This window comes from Mugil cephalus, chromosome 23 (genome assembly GCF_022458985.1).
Source record: "Mugil cephalus isolate CIBA_MC_2020 chromosome 23, CIBA_Mcephalus_1.1, whole genome shotgun sequence".
In the NCBI taxonomy this organism is placed as follows: Eukaryota; Metazoa; Chordata; class Actinopteri; order Mugiliformes; family Mugilidae; genus Mugil; species Mugil cephalus.
The window spans coordinates 875,519-897,432 of NC_061792.1; the positions used below are offsets into that span (position 1 = coordinate 875,519).

The following is a 21,914-nucleotide window of genomic DNA, read 5'->3' on the forward strand; positions in this document are numbered from 1 at the left end:
ACCGCCTGGGAATACCAGGTGCTGTAAGCTTTTCATTTTCATGAGGAGACATGGTAACATTTACATCATCAAAATACATGCAATGATCATTTTGATCACTTATATATACTGCTTTAGTGACATTTGACATTGCTTACGGCCATACCAACCTGAACACGCCCGATCTCTGTCTGATCTCGGAAGCTATGCAGTGTAGGGCCTGGTTAGTACTTGGATGGGAGACCGCCTGTAAATACTAGATGCTGTAAGCCTTTCATTTTCATCAGGAGACATGGTAACATTTACATCATCAAAATACATGCAATGATGATTTTGACCACTTATATATACTACGTTTGTGACAGTCACCATTGCTTATGGCCATAACATCCTGAACACGCCTGATCTTGTCTGATCTCGGAAGCTAAACAGTGTAGGGCCTGGTTAGTACTTGGATGGGAGACCGCCTGGGAATACCAGGTGCTGTAAACTTTTCATTCTCATCAGGAGACATGGTAACATTTACATCATCAAAATACATGCAATGATGATTTTGACCACTTATATATACTGCGTTTGTGACAGTTAAAGTTACTTACGGTCATACCACCCTGAAAACGCCTGATCTCATTTGATCTCCGAAGTTAAGCAGTGTCCGGGCCTGGTTAGTACTTGGATGGGAGACAGCCTGTAAATACTAGATGCTGTAAGCTTTCATTTTCATCAGGAGACATGGTAACATTTACATCATCAAAATACATGCAATGATCCTTTTGATCACTTATTTATACTGCGTTTGTGACAGTCACCATTGCTTACGGCCATAACATCCTGAACACGCCTGATCTTGTCTGATCTCGGAAGCTAAACAGTGTAGGGCCTGGTTAGTACTTGGATGGGAGACCGCCTGGGAATACTAGGTGCTGTAAGCCTTTCATTTTCATCAGGAGACATGGTAACATTTACATCATCAAAATACATGCAATGATCATTTTGACCACTTATATATACTGCTTTAGTGACATTTGACATTGCTTACGAACATACTAACCTGAACACGCCTGATCTCGTCTGCTCTCGGAAGCTAAGCACGGTCGGGCCTGGTTAGTACTTGGATGGGAGACCGCCTGGGAATACTAGGTGCTGTAAGCCTTTCATTTTCATCAGGAGATATGGTAACATTTACATCATCAAAATACATGCAATGATGATTTTGACCACTTATATATTCTGCATTTGTGACAGTTACCATTGCTTACGGCCATACCACCCTGAACACGCCTGATCTCGTCTGATCTCGGAAGCTAAGCAGTGTAGGCCTGGTTAGTACTTGGATGGGAGACAGCCTGGGAATACCAGGTGCTGTAAGCTTTTCATTCTCATCAGGAGACATGGTAACATTGACATCATCAAAATACATGCAATGATGATTTTGACCATTTATATATACTGCGTTTGTGACAGTCACCATTGCTTACGGCCATAACATCCTGAACACGCCTGATCTCGGAAGCTAAACAGTGTAGGGCCTGGTTAGTACTTGGATGGGAGACCGCCTGGGAATACTAGGTGCTGTAAGCCTTTCATTTTCACCAGGAGACATGGTAACATTTACATCATCAAAATACATGCAATGATGATTTTGACCACTGTTATATACTGCGTTTGTGACAGTTACCGTTGCTTACGGCCATACCACCCTGAACACGTCTGATCTCTGAAGCTAAGCAGTGTAGGGCCTGGTTGGTACTTGGATGGTAGACCGCCTGGGAATACCAAGTGCTGTAAGGTTTTCATTCTCATCAGTAGACATGGTAACATTTACATCATCAAAATACATGCAATGATCATTTTGACCACTTAAATATACTGCTTTAGTGACATTTGACATTGCTTACGGCCATACCAACCTGAACACGCCCGATCTTGTCTGATCTCGCAAGCGAAGCATGGTCGGGCCTGGTTAGTACTTGGATGGGAGACCGCCTGGGAATACCAATTGCTGTAAGTTTTTTCATTTCATCAGGAGACATGGTAACATTTACATCATCAAAATACATGCAATGATGATTTAGATCACTTATATATACTGCGTTTGTGACAGTTAATGTTACTTACGGCCATACCACCCTGGACACGCCTGATCTCGTCTGATCTCGGAAGCTATGCAGAGTCGGGCCTGGTTAGTACTTGGATGGGAGACCGCCTGGGAATACCAGGTGCTGTAAGCCTTCTATTTTCATCAGGAGACATGGTAACATTTACATCATCAAAATACATGCAATGATCATTTTGAGCACTTATATATACTGCTTTAGTGACATTTGACATTGCTTACGGCCATACTAACCTGAACACGCCCGATCTTATCTGATCTCGGAAGCCAAGCAGTGTCGGGCCTGTTTAGTACTTGGCTTGGAGACCGCCTGGGAATACCAGGTGCTGTAAGCTTTTCATTCTCATCAGGAGACATGGTAACATTTACATCATCAAAATACATGCAATGATCATTTTGACCACTTATATATACTGCTTTAGTTACATTTGAAGTTTTTTACGGCCATACCACCCTGAACACGCCTGATCTTTTCTGATCTCGGAAGCTATGCAGCGTGGGGACTGCTTAGTACTTGGATGGGAGACCGCCTGGAAATACCAGGTGATGTAAGCTTTTCATTTTCATCAGGAGACATGGTAACATTTACATCATCAAAATACATGCAATGATCATTTTGACCACTTATATATACTGCGTTTGTGACAGTTACCATTGCTTACGGCCATACCACCCTGAACACGCCTGATCTCATCTGATCTCGGAAGCTTTGGCCTGGTTAGTACTTGGATGGGAGACCGCCTGGGAATACTAGGTGCTGTAAGCCTTTCATTTTCATCAGGAGACATGGTAACATTTACATCATCAAAATACATGCAATGATCATTTTGACCACTTATATATACTGCGTTTGTGACAGTCACCATTGCTTACGGCCATAACATACTGAACACGCCTGATCTCGTCTGATCTCGGAAGCTAAGCAGTGTAGGGCCTGGTTAGTACTTGGATGGGAGACCGCCTTGGAGTACCAGGTGCTGTAAGCTTTTCATTTTCATCAGGAGACATGGTAACATTTACATCATCAAAATACATGCAATGATCATTTTGACCACTTATATATAGTGCGTTTGTGACAGTCACCATTGCTTACGGCCATACCACCCTGAACACGCCTTATCTCGGAAGCTAAGCAGTATAGGGCCTGGTTAGTACTTGGATGGGAGACCGCCTGAGAATACCAGGTGCTGTAAGCTTTTCATTTTCATCAGGAGACATGGTAATATTTACATCATCAAAATACATGCAATGATGATTTTTACCACTTATATATAGTGCGTTTGTGACAGTCACCATTGCTTACGGCCATACCACCCTGAACACGCCTGATCTCGGAAGCTAAGCAGTATAGGGCCTGGTTAGTACTTGGATGGGAGACCGTCTGAGAATACCAGGTGCTGTAAGCTTTTCATTCTCATCAGGAGACATGGTAACATTTACATCATCAAAATACATGCAATGATGATTTTGACCACTTATATATACTGCGTTTGTGAGAGTTAACGTTACTTACGGCCATACCACCCTGAAAACGCCTGATCTCATTTGATCTCCGAAGTTAAGCAGTGTCGGGCCTGGTTAGTACTTGGATGGGAGACCGTCTGGAATACTAGGTGCTGTAAGCCTTTCATTTTCATCAGGAGAAATGGTAACATTTACATCATCAAAATACATGCAATGATGATTTTGACCACTTATATATACTGCGTATGTGACAGTCACCATTGCTTACGGCCATACCACCCTGAACACGCCTGATTTAGTCTGATCTCAGAAGCTAAGCAGTGTCGGGCCTGGTTAGTACTTGGATGGGAGACCGCCTGGGAATACCAGGTGCTGTAAGCTTTTCATTCTCATCAGGAGACATGGTAACATTTACATCATCAAAATACATGCAATGATGTAAGTACTTGAGATCAGACGAGATCGGGCGTGTTCAGGTTTGGGTGTGGCCGTAAGCAATGTCAAATGTCACTAAAGCAGTATATATAAGTCGTCAAAATGATCATTGCATGTATTTGATGATGTAATGAAGGCAAAGATTCTATGCCATCATGATCAAAGGAAAACATTTCATGACATCATCATCAAAGGAAAACAATTGAGCACATCATCAAAGGAAGACATCCCATGACGTCATCGCCCTGTTTCATCCATCGTTTCTTTTGTATGTGCGTGAGCATGCCGGGAACTACGTACGGATCTAACGTTACTCCATGTGAGCGCATGTAGTCGCATGTGCGTCTGTAGGTGCGCGAAAACAATATACAAAAATTAGACCAACATGCTCCCATAACTGTGTGTAAAGGTTTGTTTAAGCCTCATCCACATTGTATAATCAATATGTTTGTGTCACGTGTAGTTTAATTATGTGCGGCTGATTCTTTATCGTATTTCCCTCTGAGGTACATAATGGTCTAGCTGGAACCTATTAACAGCGCTACTTGTGGCTTTACTACACAATGATGTAAGTATTATGTAAATTAGTTCTGTTTTTGCGTTTCTTTCGGGCAATACAGCAAACCCCAACGTCTGAGGTGGTAGCCGACGTGTGCTGTTGAGATTTGTCATTAGAAATATTGACAAGTGTTTTAGTAACATTGCTTGTATTTTGCATCAGTTTGCTGTTATCCACAATTTGAACTGACGCCAAAATAAAACGAAGCCAGTGGAGATAACGTGGTCGTTAGCATACGGTGGAGTGTGGAGCTAACTACGGGGCTAAGTTAACGTGCTAACGGCCAATTTCAATGTGTCAGAATGTGTCTGTATGTATGTTAGTATTTTATTTTTATTTAACCTTTGTTTACCTATGCAAGCAATTAAGAACAGTTTTAACCGGCTATAGTTGTGTTGTCCTTTTTTATTGCTGTAAGTTTTTCTGTTTGTCTTGGAACAGGCTAACCGGTTTAGCACGTTGTGATGCTGCGAACTGGTACAGCGTTAAATAGTTGTACAACTACAACTATAGCCGAAGAGTCAACCTTAACATATTTGAGTGTTTATGCTCTAATGCTGGACTTTTTATGAGACATGTATAAAAGAGTGATCTATGAAAATAAAAAAGACCCCAGTTAGTTGTCATTAGATGTACTGAATGACTTAAAATCGTGAATTAGAGATAAGGCAGGACTATTTTACGTTATTCCCCGTGGAGAAATGAAGGTTTTACAGACAATACAAAATGATAAAACAAACCAAAACCAAAGGAGAGAAACTATATAAAAGTAAATATGTTAAAGGTACAAAAATAATTACATCTACTACTATTTATTACTAATACTGATACAGTTGGTAGAAGAGTGGTAGTGGTGATTTTGGTTGCTCATGCCAAAATCTGACGACATATATTATCATATCAATAGTACCATCGGACGGCAGTGTTATAGATCTCAGTATGTGACACTCAAGATTGAAAGGTGTTAATGAAAACTTTGATCGAGGAACCTAAATGAAAACACAACCAGAGTGAGAGAAAAGAAAATGATCACAGAAAACAGAAGAAATTTGGAAAATCTTTCCCACACTCTCTCTTCCTAGCGCACTCCTCACAAAATTTACATAGAATGTGCCATAGAATGTTTTCCTTCATGATGTCATAGAATTCTGTCCTTCATCAAATCTTTTCCTTTGGCCATGATGGCATAGAATCTTTGCCTTTGATCTTACTGAAAGTTTGTTTTATACAAGCCTCTGTGGATCTGTACATTCTTTAGTGCTTCTCAGAGTTACAAATTGACTGCAAGCAAGACAAGGAACACACTTGAATAGAGCATGGTTCATTGATTTTCGTCCAAAGTTTTACAAAACATTTCCCGAATAACAAGCATCAATGGCAACCAAGAAAACAGCAAAAGAGCTGAATATCTCAGTAGGGAGCACTCTGGGAAATTGCCTGAAAGTGCAATCTTTCCTCAGAGAGGGGGCTTTGAATTTGTTACCAAATGCTGCAAAAACCAACGAGAAAGTCGGCGTCAAAGTCAACAAGAGCCGTCCGGCAATTTTCAGACGGGCAAAAGTTGAAATTGATATGCTGAAATTGACATGCTGAAACAGCTGCGACGTCCGCATAGGTGATGATGATTGGCTAAGGTGCAGTAGGCCTTTCACGATAAGCCAATCTCAGGCAGTGTTCAGTTTAAACACAAATCACACCCAAACCCTGGTTGGACCGGGTCGCCTTGTTTTTCTCTCTGATTAATATCTACCTGTTACATTCTGACTCTACTTCCTGGCAGACTGTATCATTGTAGAAGCTTCAGCTCAAAAACAAAAATACATGCAATGATGATTTTGACCACTTATATATACTGCATTTGTGAAAGTTAACGTTGCTTACGGCCATACCACCCTGAACACGCCTGATCTCGTTTGATCTCGGAAGCCAAGCAGTGTCGGGCCTGGTTAGTACTTGGATGGGAGACCGCCTGGGAATACCAGGTGCTGTAAGCTTTTCATTTTCATCAAGATACATGGTAACATTTACATCATCAAAATACATGAAATGATCATTTTGACCACTTATATATGCTGCTTTCGTGATGTTTGACATTGCTTACGGCCATACCAACCTGAACACGGCCGATTTCGGAAGCTAAGCACGGTCGGCCTGGTTAGTACTTGGATGGGAAACTACCTGGGAATACCAGTTGCTGTAAGCTTTTCATTTTCATCAGGAGGCATGGTAACATTTACATCATCAAAATACATGCAATGATCATTTTGACCACTTATATATACTGCTTTAGTGACATTTGACATGCTTACGGCCATACCACCCTGAACACGCCTGATCTCGTCTGATCTCGGAAGCTAAGCATGGTCGGGCCTGGTTAGTACTTGGGTGGGAGACCGCCTGGGAATACTAGGTGCTGTAAGCATTTACATTATTACTTTAACATTTACATCATCAAAATACATGCAATGATCATTTTGATCACTTATATATACTGCGTTTGTGACAGTATCATTGCTTAAGGCCATACCACCCTGAAAACGCCTGATCTCATTTGATCTCCGAAGTTAAGCAGTGTCGGGCCTGGTTAGTACTTGGATGGGAGACCGCCTGTGAATACCAGGTGCTGTAAGCCTTTCATTTTCATCAGGAGACATGGTAACATTTACATCATCAAAATACATGCAATGATGATTTTGAGCACTTATATATACTGCTTTAGTGACATTTGACATTGCTTACGGCCATACCTACCTGAATACGCCTGATTTCGTCTGATCTCGGAAGCTAAGCACATTCGGGCCTGGTTAGTACTTGGATGGGAGACCGCCTGGGAATACTACGTGCTGTAAGCCTTTCATTCTCATCAGGAGACATGGTAACATTTACATCATCAAAATACATGCAATGATCATTTTGACCACTTATATATACTGAGTTTGTGACAGTTACCATTCCTTACGGCCATACCACCCTGAACACGACTGATCTCATCTGATCTCGGAAGCTAAGGGTCTGGTTAGTACTTGGATGGGAGACCGAATGGGAATACCAGGTGCTGTAAGCTTTTCATTCTCATCAGGAGACATGGAAACATTTACATCAACAAAATACATGCAATGATGATTTTGACCACTTATATATACTGCGTTTGGGACAGTTACCATTGCTTATTGTCATAACACCCTGAACACGCTTCATCTCGTCTGATCTCAGAAGCTAAGCAGTGTAGGGCCTGGTTAGTACTTGGATGGGAGATCGCCTGGGAATACCAGGTGCTGTAAGCTTTTCATTCTCATCAAGAGACATGGTAACATTTACATCATCAAAATACATGCAATGATCATTTTGACCACTTATATATACTGCGTTAGTAACATTTGACTTTGCTTACGGCTATACCAACCTGAACAAGCCCGATCTTGTCTGATCTCGAAGCTAAGCACGGTCGGGCCTGGTTAGTACTTGGATTGGAGACCGCCTGGGAATACCAGGTGCTGTAAGCTTTTCATTCTCATCAGGAGACATGGAAACATTACATCATCAAAATACATGCAATGATCATTTTGATCACTTATATATACTGCTTTAGTGACATTTGACGTTGCTTACGGCCATACCAACCTCAACATGCCCGATCTCGTCTGATCTCGGAAGCTAAGCACGGTCGGGCTTGGTTAGTACTTGGATGGGAGACCGCCTGGGAATACTAGGTACTGTAAGCCTTTCATTTTCATCAGGAGACATGGTAACATTTACATCATCAAAATACATGCAATGATGATTTTGACCACTTATATATACTGCGTTTGTGACAGTTACCGTTGCTTACGGCCATACCAACCTGAAAAATCCCGATCTCGTCTGATCTCGGAAGCTAAGCATGGTCCTGCCTGGTTAGTACTTGGATGGGAGACCGCCTGGGAATACCAGTGCTGTAAGCTTTTCATTTTCATCAGGAGACATGGTAACATTTACATCATCAAAATACATGCAATGATCATTTTGACCACTTATATATACTGCGTTAGTAACATTTGACTTTGCTTACGGCCATACCAACCTGAACAATCCCGATCTCGTCTGATCTCGGAAGCTAAGAACGGTCGGGCCTGGTTAGTACTTGGATGGGAGATCGCCTGGGAATACTAGGTGCTGTAAGCCTTTCTTTTTCATCAGGAGACATGGTAACATTTACATCATCAAAATACATGCAATGATCATTTTGAGCACTTATATATACTGCTTTAGTTACATTTGACATTGCTTACAGCCATACTAACCTGAACACGCCCGATCTTGTCTGATTTCGGAAGCTAAGCACGGTCGGGCCTGGTTAGTACTTGGATTGGAGACAGCCTGGGAATACCAGGTGCTGTAAGCTTTTCATTTTCATCAGGAGACATGGTAACATTTACATCATCAAAATACATGCAATCATGATTATGAGCACTTATATATACTGCGTTTGTGACAGTTGCCATTGCTTACTGCCATACCACCCTGAACACGCCTGATCTCGTTTGATCTCGGAAGCCAAGCAGTGCAGGGCCTTGTTAGTACTTGGATGGGAGACCGCCTGGGAATACTAGGTGCTGTAAGCCTTTCATTTTCATCAGGAGACATGGTAACATTTACATCATCAAAATACATGCAATGATCATTTTGACCACTTATATATACTGCTTTAGTGACAGTAACCACCGCTTACGGCCATACCACCCTGAACACGCCTGATCTCATCTGATCTCGGAAGCCAAGGCCTGGTTAGTACTTGGATGGGAGACCGCCTGGGAATACCAGGTGCTGTAAGCTTTTCATTTTCATCAGGAGACATGGTAACATTTACATCATCAAAATACATGCAATGATGATTTTGACCACTTATATATACTGCGTTTGTGACAGTTACAATGCTTATGGCCATACCAACCGAACACGCCGATCTCGTCTGATCTCGGAAGCTAAGCAGTGTAGGGCCTGGCTAGTACTTCGATGGGAGACCGCCTGGGAATACCAGTGCTGTAAGCTTTCATTTCATCAGGAGACATGGTAACATTTACATCATCAAAATACATGCAATGACATTTTGACCACTTATATATACTGCTTTAGTGACATTGACATTGCTTACGCCATACCACATGAACACGCCCGATCTCGTCTGATCTCGGAAGCTAGCACGTCGGCCTGGTTAGTACTTGGATGGGAGACCGCCTGGGAATACTAGGTGCTGTAAGCCTTTCATTTTCATCAGGAGACATGGTAACATTTACATCATCAAAATACATGCAATGATGATTTTGACCACTTATATATACTGCGTTTGTGACAGTTAACATTGCTTACTGCCATACCACCCTCAACACGCCTGATCTCGTCTGATCTCACAAGCTATGCAATGTCGGGCCTGGTTAGTACTTGGATGGGAGACCGCCTGGGAATACCAGGTGTTGTAAGCTTTCATTTTCATCAGGAGACATGGTAACATTTACATCATCAAAATACATGCAATGATCATTTTGACACTTATATATACTGCTTTAGTGACATTTGACATTGCTTACGGCCATACTAACCTGAACACGCCCGATCTCGTCTGATCTGGAAGCTAAGCAGGTCGGGCCTGGTTAGTACTTGGATGGAGACCGCCTGGGAATACCAGTGCTGTAAGCTTTTCATTTTCATCAGGAGACATGGTAACATTTACATCATCAAAATACATGCAATGATCATTTTGACCACTTATATATACTGCTTTAGGACATTTGACTTGATTACGGCCATACCAACTGAACACGCCGATCTGTCTGATCTCGGAAGCTAGCACGGTCGGCCTGGTTAGTACTTGGATGGGAGACCGCCTGGAATACTAGTGCTGTAAGCCTTTCATTTTCATCAGGAGACATGGTAACATTTACATCATCAAAATACATGCAATGATCATTTTGACCACTTATATATACTGCGTTTGTGACAGTTACCATTGCTTACGGCCATACACCTGAACACGCCTGATCTCGTCTGATCTCGGAAGCTATGCAGGTAGGGCCTGGTTAGTACTTGGATGGGAGACCGCCTGGGAATACCAGGTGCTGTAAGCTTTTCATTTCATCAGGAGACATGGTAACATTTACATCATCAAAATACATGCAATGATCATTTTGACACTTATATATACTGCTTTAGTGACATTTGACATTGCTTACGGCCATACCAACCTGAACACGCCCGATCTGTCTGATCTCGGAAGCTAAGCAGCGGTCGGGCCTGGTTAGTACTTGGATGGCAGACCGCCTGGGAATACTAGATGCTGTAAGCCTTTCATTTTCATCAGGAGACATGGTAACATTTACATCATCAAAATACATGCAATGATCATTTTGACCACTTATATATACTGCGTTTGTGACAGTCACCATTGCTTACGGCCATAACATCCTGAACACGCCTGATCTCGTCTGATCTCGGAAGCTAAGCAGTGTAGGGCCTGGTTAGTACTTGGATGGGAGACCGCCTGGGAATTCCAGGTGCTGTAAGCTTTTCATTCTCATCAGGAGACATGGTAACATTTACATCATCAAAATACATGCAATGATCATTTTTACCACTTATATATAGTGCTTTAGTGACATTTGACATGGCTTATGGCCATACCAACCTGAACAAGCCCGATCTCGTCTGATCTCGGAAGCTAAGCGCGGTCGGGCCTGGTTAGTACTTGGATGGGAGACCGCCTGGGAATACTAGGTGCTGTAAGCCTTTCATTTTCATCAGGAGATATGGTAACATTTACATCATCAAAATACATGCAATGATGATTTTGACCACTTATATATTCTGCATTTGTGACAGTTACCATTGCTTACGGCCATACCACCCTGAACACGCCTGATCTCGTCTGATCTTGGAAGCTAAGCACGGTCGGGCCTGGTTAGTACTTGGATTGGAGACCGCCTGGGAATACCAGGTGCTGTAAGCTTTTCATTCTCATCAGGAGACATGGTAACATTTACATCATCAAAATACATGCAATGATCATTTTGATCACTTATATATACTGCTTTAGTGACATTTGACATTGCTTACGGCCATACCAACCTGAACACGCCCGATCTCGTCTGATCTCGGAAGCTAAGCGCGGTCGGCCTGGTTAGTACTTGGATGGGAGACCGCCTGGGAATACCAGGTGCTGTAAGCATTTCATTTTCATCAGGAGACATGGTAACATTTACATCATCAAAATACATGCAATGATGATTTTGACCATTTATATATATTGCGTTTGTGACAGTTACTATTGCTTACGGCCATACCACCCTGAACACGCCTGATCTCGTCTGATCTCGGAAGTTAAGCAGTGTAGGGCCTGGTTAGTACGTGGATGGGAGACCGCCTGGGAATACCAGGTGCTGTAAGCTTTTCATTCTCATCAGGAGACATGGTAACATTTACATCATCAAAATACATGCAATAATGATTTTGACCACTTATATATACTGCGTTTGTGACAGTTAACGTTACTTACGGCCATACCACCCTGAAAACGCCTGATCTCATTTGATCTCCGAAGTTAAGCAGTGTCGGGCCTGGTTAGTACTTGGATGGGAGACCGCCTGTAAATACTAGATGCTGTAAGCCTTTCATTTTCATCAGGAGACATGGTAACATTGACATCATCAAAATACATGCAATGATGATTTTGACCACTTATATATACTGCGTTTGTGACAGTCACCATTGCTTACGGCCATAACATCCTGAACACGCCTGATCTCGGAAGCTAAACAGTGTAGGGCCTGGTTAGTACTTGGATGGGAGACCGTCTGGGAATACCAGGTGCTGTAAGCTTTTCATTCTCATTAGGAAACATGGTAACATTTACATCATCAAAATACATGCAATGATCATTTTGACCACTTATATATACTGCTTTAGTGACATTTGACATTGCTTACGGCCATACCAACCTGAACACCTCCGATCTCGTCTGATCTCGGTAGCTAAGCGCGGTCGGGCCTGGTTAGTACTTGGATGGGAGACCACCTGGGAATACCAGGTGCTGTAAGCTTTTCATTTTCATCAGGAGACATGGTAACATTTACATCATCAAAATACATGCAATGATGATTTTGACCACTTATATATACTGCGTTTGTGACATTTGCCATTTCTTACGGCCATACCACCCTGAACACGCCTGATCTCGTCTGATCTCGGAAGCTAAGCAGTGTAGGGCCTGGCTAGTACTTGGATGGGAGACAGCCTGGGAATACCAAGTGCTGTAAGCTTTTCATTCTCATCAGGAGACATGGTAACATTTACATCATCAAAATACATGCAATGATCATTTTGACCACTTATATATACTGCTTCAGTGATGTTTGACATTGCTTACGGCCATACCAACCTGAACACGCCCAGGTCCTGTAAGCCTTTCATTTTCATCAGGGGACACAGGACCATTTCCATCATCATAATACATGCAATATTGATTTTGACAACTTATATGTACCGCTTTTGTGACTGACACCATACCACCTCGTAAGACGCCCGTGTTTGCTTGTCTCGCTTGCTTTCAGTTTGAAAGTCTAACAGAATCTACGGACCCACCTAGGTTTGTATAAAACAAACTTTCAATAAGATCAAAGGCAAAGATTCTATGCCATCATGATCAAAGAAAACATTTCATGACATCATCATCAAAGGAAAACAATTGAGGACATCATCAAAGGAAGACATCCCATGACGTCATCGCCCTGTTTCATCCATCGTTTCTTTTGTATGTGCGTGAGCATGCACGGAACTACGTATGGATGTAACGTTACTCCATGTGCGCGCATGTAGTCGCACGTGCATCTGTACGTGCGCGAAAACAACACACAAGAATTAGACCAACATGCTCCCATAACTGTGTGTAAAGGTTTGTTTAAGCCTCATCCACATTGTATAATCAATATGTTTGTGTCACGTGTAGTTTAATCATGTGCGGCTGATTCTTTATCGTATTTCCTTCTGAGGTACATAATGGTCTAGCTGGAACCTATTAACAGCGCTACTTGTGGCTTTACTACACAATGATGTAAGTATTATGTAAATTAGTTCTTTTTTTGCGTTTCTTTCGGGCAATACAGCAAACCCCAACGTCTGAGGTGGTAGCCGACGTGTGCTGTCGAGATTTGTCATTCGAAATATTGACAAGTGGTTTCCTAACATTGCTTGTATTTTGCATCAATTTGCTGTTGTCCACAATTGAACTGACGCCGAAATAAAACGAGGCCAGTGGAGATAACGTGGTCGTTAGCATACGGTGGAGTGGGGAGCTAACTACGGGGCTAAGTTAACGTGCTAACGGCCAATTTCAATGTGTCAGAATGTGTCTGTATGTATGTTAGTATTTTATTTTTATTTAACCTTTGTTTACCTAGGCAAGCAATTAAGAACAGTTTTACCCGGCTGTAGTTGTGTTGTCATTTTTATTGCTGTAAGTTTTCTGTTTGTCTTGGAACAGGCTAACCGGTTTAGCACGTTGTGATGCTGCCAACTGGTACAAGCGTTAAATAGTTGTACAACTACAACTATAGCCGAAGAGTCAACCTTAACATATTTGAGTGTTTATGCTCTAATGCTGGACTTTTTATGAGACATGTATAAAAGAGTGATCTATGAAAATAAAAAAGACCCCGTTAGTTGTCATTAGATGTACTGAATCACTTGAATCTTGAATTAGAGATAAGGCAGGACTATTTTACGTTATTCCCCGTGGAGAAATGAAGGTTTTACAGACAATGCAAAATGATAAAACAAACCAAAACCAAAGGAGAGAAACTATATAAAAGTAAATATGTTAAAGGTACAAAAATAATTACATCTACTACTATTTATTACTAATACTGATACAGTTGGTAGAAGAGTGGTAGTGGTGATTTTGGTTGCTCATGCCAAAATCTGACGACATATATTATCATATCAATAGTACCATCGGACGGCAGTGTTATAGATTCACTATGTGACACTCAAGATTGAAAGGTGTTAATGAAAACTTTGATCGAGGAACCTAAATGAAAACACAACCAGAGTGAGAGAAAAGAAAATGATCACAGAAAACAGAAGAAATTTGGAAAATCTTTCCCACACTCTCTCTTCCTATCGCACTCCTCACAAAATTTACATAGAATGTGCCATAGAATGTTTTTCCTTCATGATGTCATAGAATTCTGTCCTTTCATCAAATCTTTTCCTTTGGCCATGATGGCATAGAATCTTTGCCTTTGATCTTACTGAAAGTTTGTTTTATACAAGCCTCTGTGGATCTGTACATTCTTTAGTGCTTCTCAGAGTTACAAATTGACTGCAAGCAAGACAAGGAACACACTTGAATAGAGCATGGTTCATTGATTTTCGTCCAAAGTTTTACAAAACATTTCCCGAATAACAAGCATCAATGGCAACCAACAAAACAGCAAAAGAGCTGAATATCTCAGTAGGGAGCACTCTGGGAAATTGCCTGAAAGTGCAATCTTTCCTCAGAGAGGGCGGCATTGAATTTGTTACCAAATGCTGCAAAAACCAACGGAAAAGTCGGCGTCAAAGTCAACAAGAGCCGTCCGGCAATTTTCAGACAGGCAAAAGTTGAAATTGATATGCTGAAATTGACATGCTGAAACAGCTGCGACGTCCGCATAAGTGATGATGATTGGCATGACATGGTAATATTTAAATCATCTAAATACATGCAATGATGATTTTGACCACTTATATATACTGCGTTTGTGACAGGTACCATTGCTTACGACCATACCACCCTGAACACGGCTGATCTCGTCTGATCTCGGAAGCTAAGCAGTGTAGGGCCTGGTTGGTACTTGGATGGGAGACCGCCTGGGAATACCAGGTGCTGTAAGCCTTTAATTTTCATCAGGAGACATGGTAACACTTACATCATCAAAATACATGCAATGATCATTTTGACCACTTATATATACTGCTTTTGTGACTGACAAAATGGCTTAAGGGCATACCACACTGAACACACCCAGTGGCATCTGATCTCGGAAGTTTAGCAGGGTCGGGCGTGGTTAGTACTTGAATGGGAGGCTGCCCGGGAATACCAGGTGCTGTAAGCTTTTCATTCTCATCAGGAGACATGGTAACATTTACATCATCAAAATACATGCAATGATCATTTTGACCACTTATATATACTGCTTTAGTGACATTTGACATTGCTTACGGCCATACCAACCTGAACATGCCTGATCTCGTCTGATCTTGGAAGCTAAGCACGGTCGGGCCTGGTTAGTACTTGGATGGGAGACCGCCTGGGAATACCAGGTGCTGTATGCTTTTCATTCTAATCAGGAGACATGGTAACATTTACATCATCAAAATACATGCAAGGATGATTTTGATCACTTATATATACTGCTTTAGTGACATTTGACGTGGCTTACGGCCATACCAACCTGGACAGGCCAGATCTCGTCTGATCTCGGAAGCTAAGCACGGTCGGGCCTGGTTAGTACTTGGATGGGAGACCGCCTGGGAATACTAGGTGCTGTAAGCCTTTCATTTTCATCAGGAGACATGGTAACATTTACATCATCAAAATACATGCAATGATCATTTTGACCACTTATATATACTGATTTAGTGACATTGGACGTTGCTTACGGCCATACCTACCGGAACACGCCTGATCTCGTCTGATCTCGGAAGCTAAGCACGGTCGGGCCTGGTTAGTACTCGGATGGGAGACCGCCTGGGAATCCTAGGTGCTGTTAGCCTTTCATTTTCAACAGGAGACATGGTAACATTTACATCATCAAAATACATGCAATGATCATTTTGACCACTTATATATACAGCGTTTGTGACAGTTACCATGGCTTACGGCCATACCAACCTGAACAATCCCGATCTCGTCTGATCTCGGAAGCTAAGCATGGTCGGGCCTGGTTAGTACTTGGATGGGAGACCGCCTGGGAATACCAGGTGCTGTAAGCTTTTCATTTTCATCAGGAGACATGGTAACATTTACATCATCAAAATACATGCAATGATGATTTTGACCACTTATATATACTGCGTTTGTGACAGTTAACTTTACTTACGGCCATACCACCCTGAAAACGCCTGATCTCATTTGATCTCCGAAGTTAAGCAGTGTCGGGCCTGGTTAGTACTTGGATGGGAGACCGCCTGTAAATACTAGATGCTGTAAGCCTTTCATTTTCATCAGGAGACATGGTAACATTGACATCATCAAAATACATGCAATGATGATTTTGACCACTTATATATACTGCGTTTGTGACAGTCACCATTGCTTACGGCCATAACATCCTGAACACGCCTGATCTCGGAAGCTAAACAGTGTAGGGCCTGGTTAGTACTTGGATGGGAGACCGCCTGGGAATACCAAGTGCTGTAAGCTTTTCATTTTCATCAGGAGACATGGGAACATTTACATCATCAAAATACATGCAATGATCATTTTGACCACTTATATATAGTGCTTTAGTGACATTTGACATTGCTTACGGCCATACCAACCTGAACACGCCCGATCTCGTCTGATCTCCGAAGCTAAGCACGGTCGGGCCTGATTAGTACTTGGATGGGAGACCGAATGGGAATACCAGGTGCTGTAAGCTTTTCATTCTCATCAGGAGACATGGTAACATTTACATCATCAAAATACATGCAATGATGATTTTGACCACTTATATATACTGCGTTTGTGACAGTTAACGTTGCTTACGGCCATACCACACTGAACACGCCTGATCTCATTTGATCTCCGAAGTTAAGCAGTGTCGGGCCTGGTTAGTACTTGGATGGGAGACCGCCTGGGAATACCAGGTGCTGTACGCTTTTCATTTTCATCAGGAGACATGGTAACATTTACATCATCAAAATACATGCAATGATGATTTTGACCACTTATATATATTTCGTTTGTGACAGTTACCATTGCTTACGGCCATACCACCCTGAACACGCCTGATCTCGTCTGATCTCGGAAGCTAAGCAGTGTAGGGCCTGGTTAATACTTGGATGGGAGACCGCCTGGGAATACCAGGTGCTGTAAGCTTTTCATTCTCATCAGGAGACATGGTAACATTTACATCATCAAAATACATGCAATGATGATTTTTACCACTTATATATACTGCGTTTGTGACAGTTAACGTTGCTTACGGCCATACCACCCTGAAAACGCCTGATCTCATTTGATCTCCGAAGTTAAGCAGTGTCGGGCCTGGTTAGTACTTGGATGGGAGACCGCCTGTAAATACTAGATGCTGTAAGCCTTTCATTTTCATCAGGAGACATGGTAACATTTACATCATCAAAATACATGCAATGATGATTTTGACCACTTATATATACTGCGTTTGTGACAGTCACCATTGTTTACGGCCATAACATCCTGAACACGCCTGATCTCGTCTGATCTCAGAAGCTAAACAGTGTAGGGCCTGGTTAGTACTTGGATGGGAGACCGCCTGGGAATACCAGGTGCTGTAAGCTTTTCATTCTCATCAGGAGACAGGGTAACATTTACATCATCAAAAACATCAATGATGATTTGACCACTTATTATACTGCGTTGTGACAGTTAATTGCATACGGCCATACCACCCTGACACCCCCGACCATCTCTATTGGATATAACCGTGCGTTTAGATCATGGAGACACGCCAATACTAATCATGTAAGCCACATACAGGAGACATGTAACATTACCACACCAGAAAACAGCAATAGATTGACCACAAACGACTTAACACTCCACGACATACAACCTGAACAAGCTCTTGAACGAAGCTACAGCAGGTCGGAGCCTGGTTAGTACTTGCATGGGAGACCGCCTGGGAATACTAGGTGCTGTAAGCCTTTTCATTTCATCAGGAGACATGGTAACATTTACATCATCAAAATACATGCAATGATGATTTTGACCACTTATATATACTGCTTTAGTGACATTGACCATTCTACGACCATAACCAACCTGAACAAGCCCGAACTCGTCTGATTCTGAAGCTCAGCATGGTAGGGCCTGGTTAGTACTTGGATGGGAGACCGCCTGGGAATACTCAGGTGCTGTAAGCTTTTCATTCTCATCAGGAGACATGGTAACATTTACATCCTCAAAATACATGCAATGATGATTTTGACCATTATATATACTGCGTTGTGACATTTACCATTGCGTACGGCCATACCAACCCTGAACACGCCTGAACTCGTCTGATCTCGGAAGCTAAGCAGTGTAGGGCCTGGTTCGTAATTGGATAGGTGACCGTCTGGGAATACCAGGTGCTGTAAGCTTTTCATTCTCATCAGGAGACATGGTAACATTTACATCATCAAAATACATGCAATGATCATTTTGACCACTTATATATACTGCTTTAGTGACATTTGACATTGCTTACGGCCATACCAACCTGAACACCTCCCGATCTCGTCTGATCTTCGGAAGCTAAGCGCGGTCGGGCCTGGTTAGTACTTGGATGGGAGACTGCCTGGGAATACAGGTGCTGTAAGCTTTTCATTCTCATCAGGAGACATGGTAACATTTACATCATCAAAATACATGAAAAGATCATTTGACCACTTATATATACTGCTTTAGTGACATTGACGTTTGCTTACGGCCATACCAACCTGAACAAGACCGATCTCTTCTGATCTTCGGAAGCTAAGCATGGTCGGGCCTGGTTAGTTCTTGGATGGAGACCGCCTGGGAATACAGGTGCTGTAAGCTTTTCATTTCTCATCAGGAGACATGGAAACATTTACATCATCAAAATACATGCAATGATCATTTTGACCACTTATATATACTGCTTAGTAACATTTGACTTTGCTTACGGCCATACCAACCTCGAACAAGCCCGATCTTGTCTGATCTCGGAAGCTAAGCACGGTCGGGCCTGGTTAGTACTTGGATGGGAGACCGCCTGGGAATACCAGGTCTGTAAGCTTTTCATCTTCATCAGGAGACAGGGAAACATTTACATCATCAAAATACATGCAATGATCATTTTGATCACTTATATATACTGCTTTAGTGACATTTGACGTTGCTTTCGGCCATACCAACCTCAACAAGTCCCGATCTCGTCTGATCTCGGAAGCTAAGCACGGTCCGGCCTGGTTAGTACTTGGATGGGAGACCGCCTGGGAATACAGGTACTGTAAGCTTTCATCTTCATCAGGAGACATGGTAACATTTACATCATCAAAATACATGCAATGATGATTTTGACCACTTATATATACTGCGTTTGTGACATTTACCGTTGCTTACGGCCATACCAACCTGAACAATCCCGATCTCGTCTGATCTCGGAAGCTAAGCATGGTCGGCCTGTTAGTACTTGGATGGGAGACCGCCTGGGAATACAGTGCTGTAAGCCTTTCATTTTTCATCAGGAGACATGGTAACATTTACATCATCAAAATACATGCAATGATCATTTTGACACTTATATATACTGCTGTTAGTAACATTTGACTTGCTTACAGCCATACCAACCTGAACAATGCCCGATCTCGTCTGATTCGGAAGGTAAGCACGGTCGGCGCCTGCTTAGTACTTGGATGGAGACGCCTGGGAATACTAGGTGCTGTAAGCCTTTCTTTTTCATCAGGAGACATGGTAACATTTACATCATCAAAATACATGCAATGATCATTTTGAGCACTTATATATACTGCTTTAGTACATTTGACATTGCTTACAGCCATACAACCTGAACACGCCCGATCTTGTCTGATTTCGGAAGCAAGCAGGTCGGGCCTGGTTAGTACTTGGATGGAGACCAGCCTGGAATACCAGGTGCTGTAAGCATTTCATTTCATCAGGAACATGGTAACATTTATCATCATCAAAATACATGCAATCATGATTATTGAGCACTTATATATACTGCTTTGTGACATTGCCATTGCTTACGCCATACCACCCTGAACACGCCTGATCTCGTTCTGATCTCGGAAGCCAAGCAGTGTCGGGCCTGGTTAGTACTTGGATAGGAGACCGCCTGGGAATACCAAGTGGTGTAAGATTTCATTCTCATCAGGAGACATGGTAACATTTATATCATCAAAATACATGCATGATCATTTTGACACTTATATATACTGCGTTTAGTGACATTTAACCATTGCTTACGCCATACAACCTGAACACGCCCGATCTCAGTCTTGATCTCGGAAGCTAAGCACGGTCGCCTGGTTAGTACTTGGATGGGAGACCGCCTGGAATACTACGTGCTGTAAGCCTTTCATTTTCATCAGAGACATGGTAACATTTACATCATCAAAATACATGCAATGAGTCATTTTGACCACTTATATATACTGCGTTTGTGACAGTTACCATTGCTTACTGGCCATACCACCCGAACACGCCTGATCCTCATTTGATCTCGGAAGCTAAGAGCCTGGTTAGTACTTGATGGGAGACCGCCTGGGAATACTCAAGGTGCTGTAAGCCTTTTCATTTCATCAGGAGACATGGTAACATTTACATCATCAAAATACATGCAATGAAATTTTGACCACTTATATATACTGCGTTTAGTGACAGTTTAAATATACTGCGTTTGTGACAGTTCCCCATTGCTTAGGGCCCAAAACCCCACCCTGAACACTCCTGATTCTCGTCTGATCCCCCGGAACCCTAAACAGTGTAGGGCCGGTTAAGTACTTGAATGGGAAAACCGCCTGGGAATACCAGTGCTGTAAGTTTTTCATTCTCCCCGGGAAAGAAATTTTTAACATTTACATCATCAAAATAAAATGCAATGACCCATTTTGCCCAAATTAATTTTACTGCTTTAGGGGACATTTGACTTTGTTTAAACCGGCCATACCAACCTGAACACCCCTATCCCGCCCCTGATCCCCGGAAGCTAAAAAAGGGTGGGGGCCCGGGTTTTAGTATTTGGGATGGGGGGACCGCCGGGGAATACCGGGTTTCGTAAGTTTTTCCCATTCCCCATCGGGGAGACATAAAAAAATTTTAAACATCATAAAAATACATGCAAAAATGATTTTGATCATTTTTAATTATACTCCCTTTAAGTACTTTTGGGACTTTTTCCCCTTAGGGCCCATATAACCTGAAAAAGGCCAGTTTTTTTCGTCGATTTTGGAAACAAAAGCAGGGTGGGGGCCTGTTTTGATTTGGGAAAGGGGGGGGGGGGGAAAGGGAACCCCGGGGGAAAATACTGGGGCTGAAAAGCCCTTTTTCTTTTTCCCATCAGGAGAATGGTAACATTTACATCATCAAAATACATGCAATGACTTTTTTAAACCACTTATAAATCTGCTTTTGTGAAA

The 21,914-nt window shown here is 42.2% G+C and overlaps 20 non-coding genes and 45 pseudogenes across 20 annotated transcripts; all 65 read left to right on the forward strand.

Annotated features, from left to right (window-relative positions):
• Positions 1-30, forward strand: part of LOC125002323 — a 119-nt pseudogene extending 89 nt beyond the window's left edge.
• Positions 31-131: 101 nt separating this feature from the next.
• On the forward strand, positions 132-251 carry LOC125002395 (annotated as a pseudogene).
• A 101-nt stretch (positions 252-352) lies between these two features.
• On the forward strand, positions 353-471 carry LOC125001813 (annotated as a pseudogene).
• A 101-nt stretch (positions 472-572) lies between these two features.
• Positions 573-692, forward strand: LOC125002638 (annotated as a pseudogene).
• A 100-nt stretch (positions 693-792) lies between these two features.
• LOC125001625 lies at positions 793-911 on the forward strand (annotated as a pseudogene).
• A 101-nt stretch (positions 912-1,012) lies between these two features.
• LOC125002044 lies at positions 1,013-1,131 on the forward strand (annotated as a pseudogene).
• A 101-nt stretch (positions 1,132-1,232) lies between these two features.
• On the forward strand, positions 1,233-1,350 carry LOC125001582 (annotated as a pseudogene).
• Positions 1,351-1,451: 101 nt separating this feature from the next.
• On the forward strand, positions 1,452-1,560 carry LOC125002446 (annotated as a pseudogene).
• A 101-nt stretch (positions 1,561-1,661) lies between these two features.
• On the forward strand, positions 1,662-1,770 carry LOC125002875 (annotated as a pseudogene).
• A 101-nt stretch (positions 1,771-1,871) lies between these two features.
• Positions 1,872-1,990, forward strand: LOC125002325 (annotated as a pseudogene).
• A 101-nt stretch (positions 1,991-2,091) lies between these two features.
• On the forward strand, positions 2,092-2,210 carry LOC125003061. The gene has a single exon (XR_007111930.1). It is a non-coding gene; the product is annotated as a 5S ribosomal RNA (ribosomal RNA).
• A 101-nt stretch (positions 2,211-2,311) lies between these two features.
• On the forward strand, positions 2,312-2,430 carry LOC125001995 (annotated as a pseudogene).
• Positions 2,431-2,531: 101 nt separating this feature from the next.
• LOC125002897 lies at positions 2,532-2,650 on the forward strand (annotated as a pseudogene).
• A 101-nt stretch (positions 2,651-2,751) lies between these two features.
• Positions 2,752-2,861, forward strand: LOC125002895 (annotated as a pseudogene).
• Positions 2,862-2,962: 101 nt separating this feature from the next.
• Positions 2,963-3,081, forward strand: LOC125003139. The gene has a single exon (XR_007112006.1). It is a non-coding gene; the product is annotated as a 5S ribosomal RNA (ribosomal RNA).
• Positions 3,082-3,182: 101 nt separating this feature from the next.
• On the forward strand, positions 3,183-3,291 carry LOC125002399 (annotated as a pseudogene).
• Positions 3,292-3,392: 101 nt separating this feature from the next.
• LOC125002079 lies at positions 3,393-3,501 on the forward strand (annotated as a pseudogene).
• A 101-nt stretch (positions 3,502-3,602) lies between these two features.
• Positions 3,603-3,720, forward strand: LOC125001485 (annotated as a pseudogene).
• A 101-nt stretch (positions 3,721-3,821) lies between these two features.
• Positions 3,822-3,940, forward strand: LOC125002992. Its single transcript, XR_007111861.1, has one exon. It is a non-coding gene; the product is annotated as a 5S ribosomal RNA (ribosomal RNA).
• A 2,488-nt stretch (positions 3,941-6,428) lies between these two features.
• On the forward strand, positions 6,429-6,547 carry LOC125001928. The gene has a single exon (XR_007111735.1). It is a non-coding gene; the product is annotated as a 5S ribosomal RNA (ribosomal RNA).
• Positions 6,548-6,856: 309 nt separating this feature from the next.
• LOC125002139 lies at positions 6,857-6,975 on the forward strand. The gene has a single exon (XR_007111754.1). It is a non-coding gene; the product is annotated as a 5S ribosomal RNA (ribosomal RNA).
• A 91-nt stretch (positions 6,976-7,066) lies between these two features.
• Positions 7,067-7,185, forward strand: LOC125003038. Its single transcript, XR_007111907.1, has one exon. It is a non-coding gene; the product is annotated as a 5S ribosomal RNA (ribosomal RNA).
• Positions 7,186-7,286: 101 nt separating this feature from the next.
• On the forward strand, positions 7,287-7,405 carry LOC125001597 (annotated as a pseudogene).
• Positions 7,406-7,718: 313 nt separating this feature from the next.
• LOC125002091 lies at positions 7,719-7,837 on the forward strand (annotated as a pseudogene).
• A 101-nt stretch (positions 7,838-7,938) lies between these two features.
• LOC125002441 lies at positions 7,939-8,056 on the forward strand (annotated as a pseudogene).
• Positions 8,057-8,156: 100 nt separating this feature from the next.
• Positions 8,157-8,275, forward strand: LOC125001579 (annotated as a pseudogene).
• Positions 8,276-8,376: 101 nt separating this feature from the next.
• On the forward strand, positions 8,377-8,494 carry LOC125002228 (annotated as a pseudogene).
• Positions 8,495-8,595: 101 nt separating this feature from the next.
• On the forward strand, positions 8,596-8,714 carry LOC125001638 (annotated as a pseudogene).
• A 101-nt stretch (positions 8,715-8,815) lies between these two features.
• Positions 8,816-8,934, forward strand: LOC125001586 (annotated as a pseudogene).
• Positions 8,935-9,035: 101 nt separating this feature from the next.
• Positions 9,036-9,154, forward strand: LOC125001333. Its single transcript, XR_007111593.1, has one exon. It is a non-coding gene; the product is annotated as a 5S ribosomal RNA (ribosomal RNA).
• A 101-nt stretch (positions 9,155-9,255) lies between these two features.
• LOC125002719 lies at positions 9,256-9,365 on the forward strand (annotated as a pseudogene).
• Positions 9,366-9,465: 100 nt separating this feature from the next.
• On the forward strand, positions 9,466-9,581 carry LOC125002392 (annotated as a pseudogene).
• Positions 9,582-9,678: 97 nt separating this feature from the next.
• Positions 9,679-9,792, forward strand: LOC125002803 (annotated as a pseudogene).
• A 101-nt stretch (positions 9,793-9,893) lies between these two features.
• On the forward strand, positions 9,894-10,012 carry LOC125002102 (annotated as a pseudogene).
• A 99-nt stretch (positions 10,013-10,111) lies between these two features.
• LOC125002541 lies at positions 10,112-10,226 on the forward strand (annotated as a pseudogene).
• Positions 10,227-10,538: 312 nt separating this feature from the next.
• Positions 10,539-10,654, forward strand: LOC125001629 (annotated as a pseudogene).
• Positions 10,655-10,753: 99 nt separating this feature from the next.
• Positions 10,754-10,872, forward strand: LOC125002469 (annotated as a pseudogene).
• Positions 10,873-10,973: 101 nt separating this feature from the next.
• Positions 10,974-11,092, forward strand: LOC125003092. The gene has a single exon (XR_007111960.1). It is a non-coding gene; the product is annotated as a 5S ribosomal RNA (ribosomal RNA).
• A 101-nt stretch (positions 11,093-11,193) lies between these two features.
• Positions 11,194-11,312, forward strand: LOC125003329. The gene has a single exon (XR_007112187.1). It is a non-coding gene; the product is annotated as a 5S ribosomal RNA (ribosomal RNA).
• A 101-nt stretch (positions 11,313-11,413) lies between these two features.
• On the forward strand, positions 11,414-11,532 carry LOC125003207. Its single transcript, XR_007112071.1, has one exon. It is a non-coding gene; the product is annotated as a 5S ribosomal RNA (ribosomal RNA).
• A 101-nt stretch (positions 11,533-11,633) lies between these two features.
• LOC125001367 lies at positions 11,634-11,751 on the forward strand. Its single transcript, XR_007111625.1, has one exon. It is a non-coding gene; the product is annotated as a 5S ribosomal RNA (ribosomal RNA).
• Positions 11,752-11,852: 101 nt separating this feature from the next.
• Positions 11,853-11,971, forward strand: LOC125003335. The gene has a single exon (XR_007112192.1). It is a non-coding gene; the product is annotated as a 5S ribosomal RNA (ribosomal RNA).
• A 101-nt stretch (positions 11,972-12,072) lies between these two features.
• Positions 12,073-12,191, forward strand: LOC125001681 (annotated as a pseudogene).
• A 101-nt stretch (positions 12,192-12,292) lies between these two features.
• LOC125002362 lies at positions 12,293-12,401 on the forward strand (annotated as a pseudogene).
• Positions 12,402-12,502: 101 nt separating this feature from the next.
• LOC125003171 lies at positions 12,503-12,621 on the forward strand. The gene has a single exon (XR_007112037.1). It is a non-coding gene; the product is annotated as a 5S ribosomal RNA (ribosomal RNA).
• Positions 12,622-12,722: 101 nt separating this feature from the next.
• Positions 12,723-12,841, forward strand: LOC125001519 (annotated as a pseudogene).
• A 2,496-nt stretch (positions 12,842-15,337) lies between these two features.
• LOC125003259 lies at positions 15,338-15,456 on the forward strand. The gene has a single exon (XR_007112120.1). It is a non-coding gene; the product is annotated as a 5S ribosomal RNA (ribosomal RNA).
• A 321-nt stretch (positions 15,457-15,777) lies between these two features.
• LOC125001379 lies at positions 15,778-15,896 on the forward strand. Its single transcript, XR_007111636.1, has one exon. It is a non-coding gene; the product is annotated as a 5S ribosomal RNA (ribosomal RNA).
• Positions 15,897-15,997: 101 nt separating this feature from the next.
• LOC125001475 lies at positions 15,998-16,116 on the forward strand (annotated as a pseudogene).
• A 101-nt stretch (positions 16,117-16,217) lies between these two features.
• Positions 16,218-16,336, forward strand: LOC125001642 (annotated as a pseudogene).
• A 101-nt stretch (positions 16,337-16,437) lies between these two features.
• On the forward strand, positions 16,438-16,556 carry LOC125002988. Its single transcript, XR_007111857.1, has one exon. It is a non-coding gene; the product is annotated as a 5S ribosomal RNA (ribosomal RNA).
• A 101-nt stretch (positions 16,557-16,657) lies between these two features.
• LOC125001684 lies at positions 16,658-16,776 on the forward strand (annotated as a pseudogene).
• A 101-nt stretch (positions 16,777-16,877) lies between these two features.
• Positions 16,878-16,986, forward strand: LOC125002581 (annotated as a pseudogene).
• Positions 16,987-17,087: 101 nt separating this feature from the next.
• Positions 17,088-17,206, forward strand: LOC125003313. The gene has a single exon (XR_007112172.1). It is a non-coding gene; the product is annotated as a 5S ribosomal RNA (ribosomal RNA).
• A 101-nt stretch (positions 17,207-17,307) lies between these two features.
• LOC125003113 lies at positions 17,308-17,426 on the forward strand. The gene has a single exon (XR_007111980.1). It is a non-coding gene; the product is annotated as a 5S ribosomal RNA (ribosomal RNA).
• A 101-nt stretch (positions 17,427-17,527) lies between these two features.
• On the forward strand, positions 17,528-17,646 carry LOC125001800. Its single transcript, XR_007111722.1, has one exon. It is a non-coding gene; the product is annotated as a 5S ribosomal RNA (ribosomal RNA).
• A 101-nt stretch (positions 17,647-17,747) lies between these two features.
• Positions 17,748-17,866, forward strand: LOC125001433 (annotated as a pseudogene).
• Positions 17,867-17,967: 101 nt separating this feature from the next.
• LOC125003152 lies at positions 17,968-18,086 on the forward strand. The gene has a single exon (XR_007112019.1). It is a non-coding gene; the product is annotated as a 5S ribosomal RNA (ribosomal RNA).
• A 684-nt stretch (positions 18,087-18,770) lies between these two features.
• On the forward strand, positions 18,771-18,890 carry LOC125002243 (annotated as a pseudogene).
• Positions 18,891-18,991: 101 nt separating this feature from the next.
• On the forward strand, positions 18,992-19,111 carry LOC125002191 (annotated as a pseudogene).
• Positions 19,112-19,211: 100 nt separating this feature from the next.
• LOC125002932 lies at positions 19,212-19,329 on the forward strand (annotated as a pseudogene).
• A 101-nt stretch (positions 19,330-19,430) lies between these two features.
• Positions 19,431-19,549, forward strand: LOC125002231 (annotated as a pseudogene).
• A 101-nt stretch (positions 19,550-19,650) lies between these two features.
• Positions 19,651-19,769, forward strand: LOC125002615 (annotated as a pseudogene).
• A 100-nt stretch (positions 19,770-19,869) lies between these two features.
• LOC125002208 lies at positions 19,870-19,984 on the forward strand (annotated as a pseudogene).
• A 533-nt stretch (positions 19,985-20,517) lies between these two features.
• Positions 20,518-20,636, forward strand: LOC125002304 (annotated as a pseudogene).
• Positions 20,637-21,914: the final 1,278 nt, after the last annotated feature.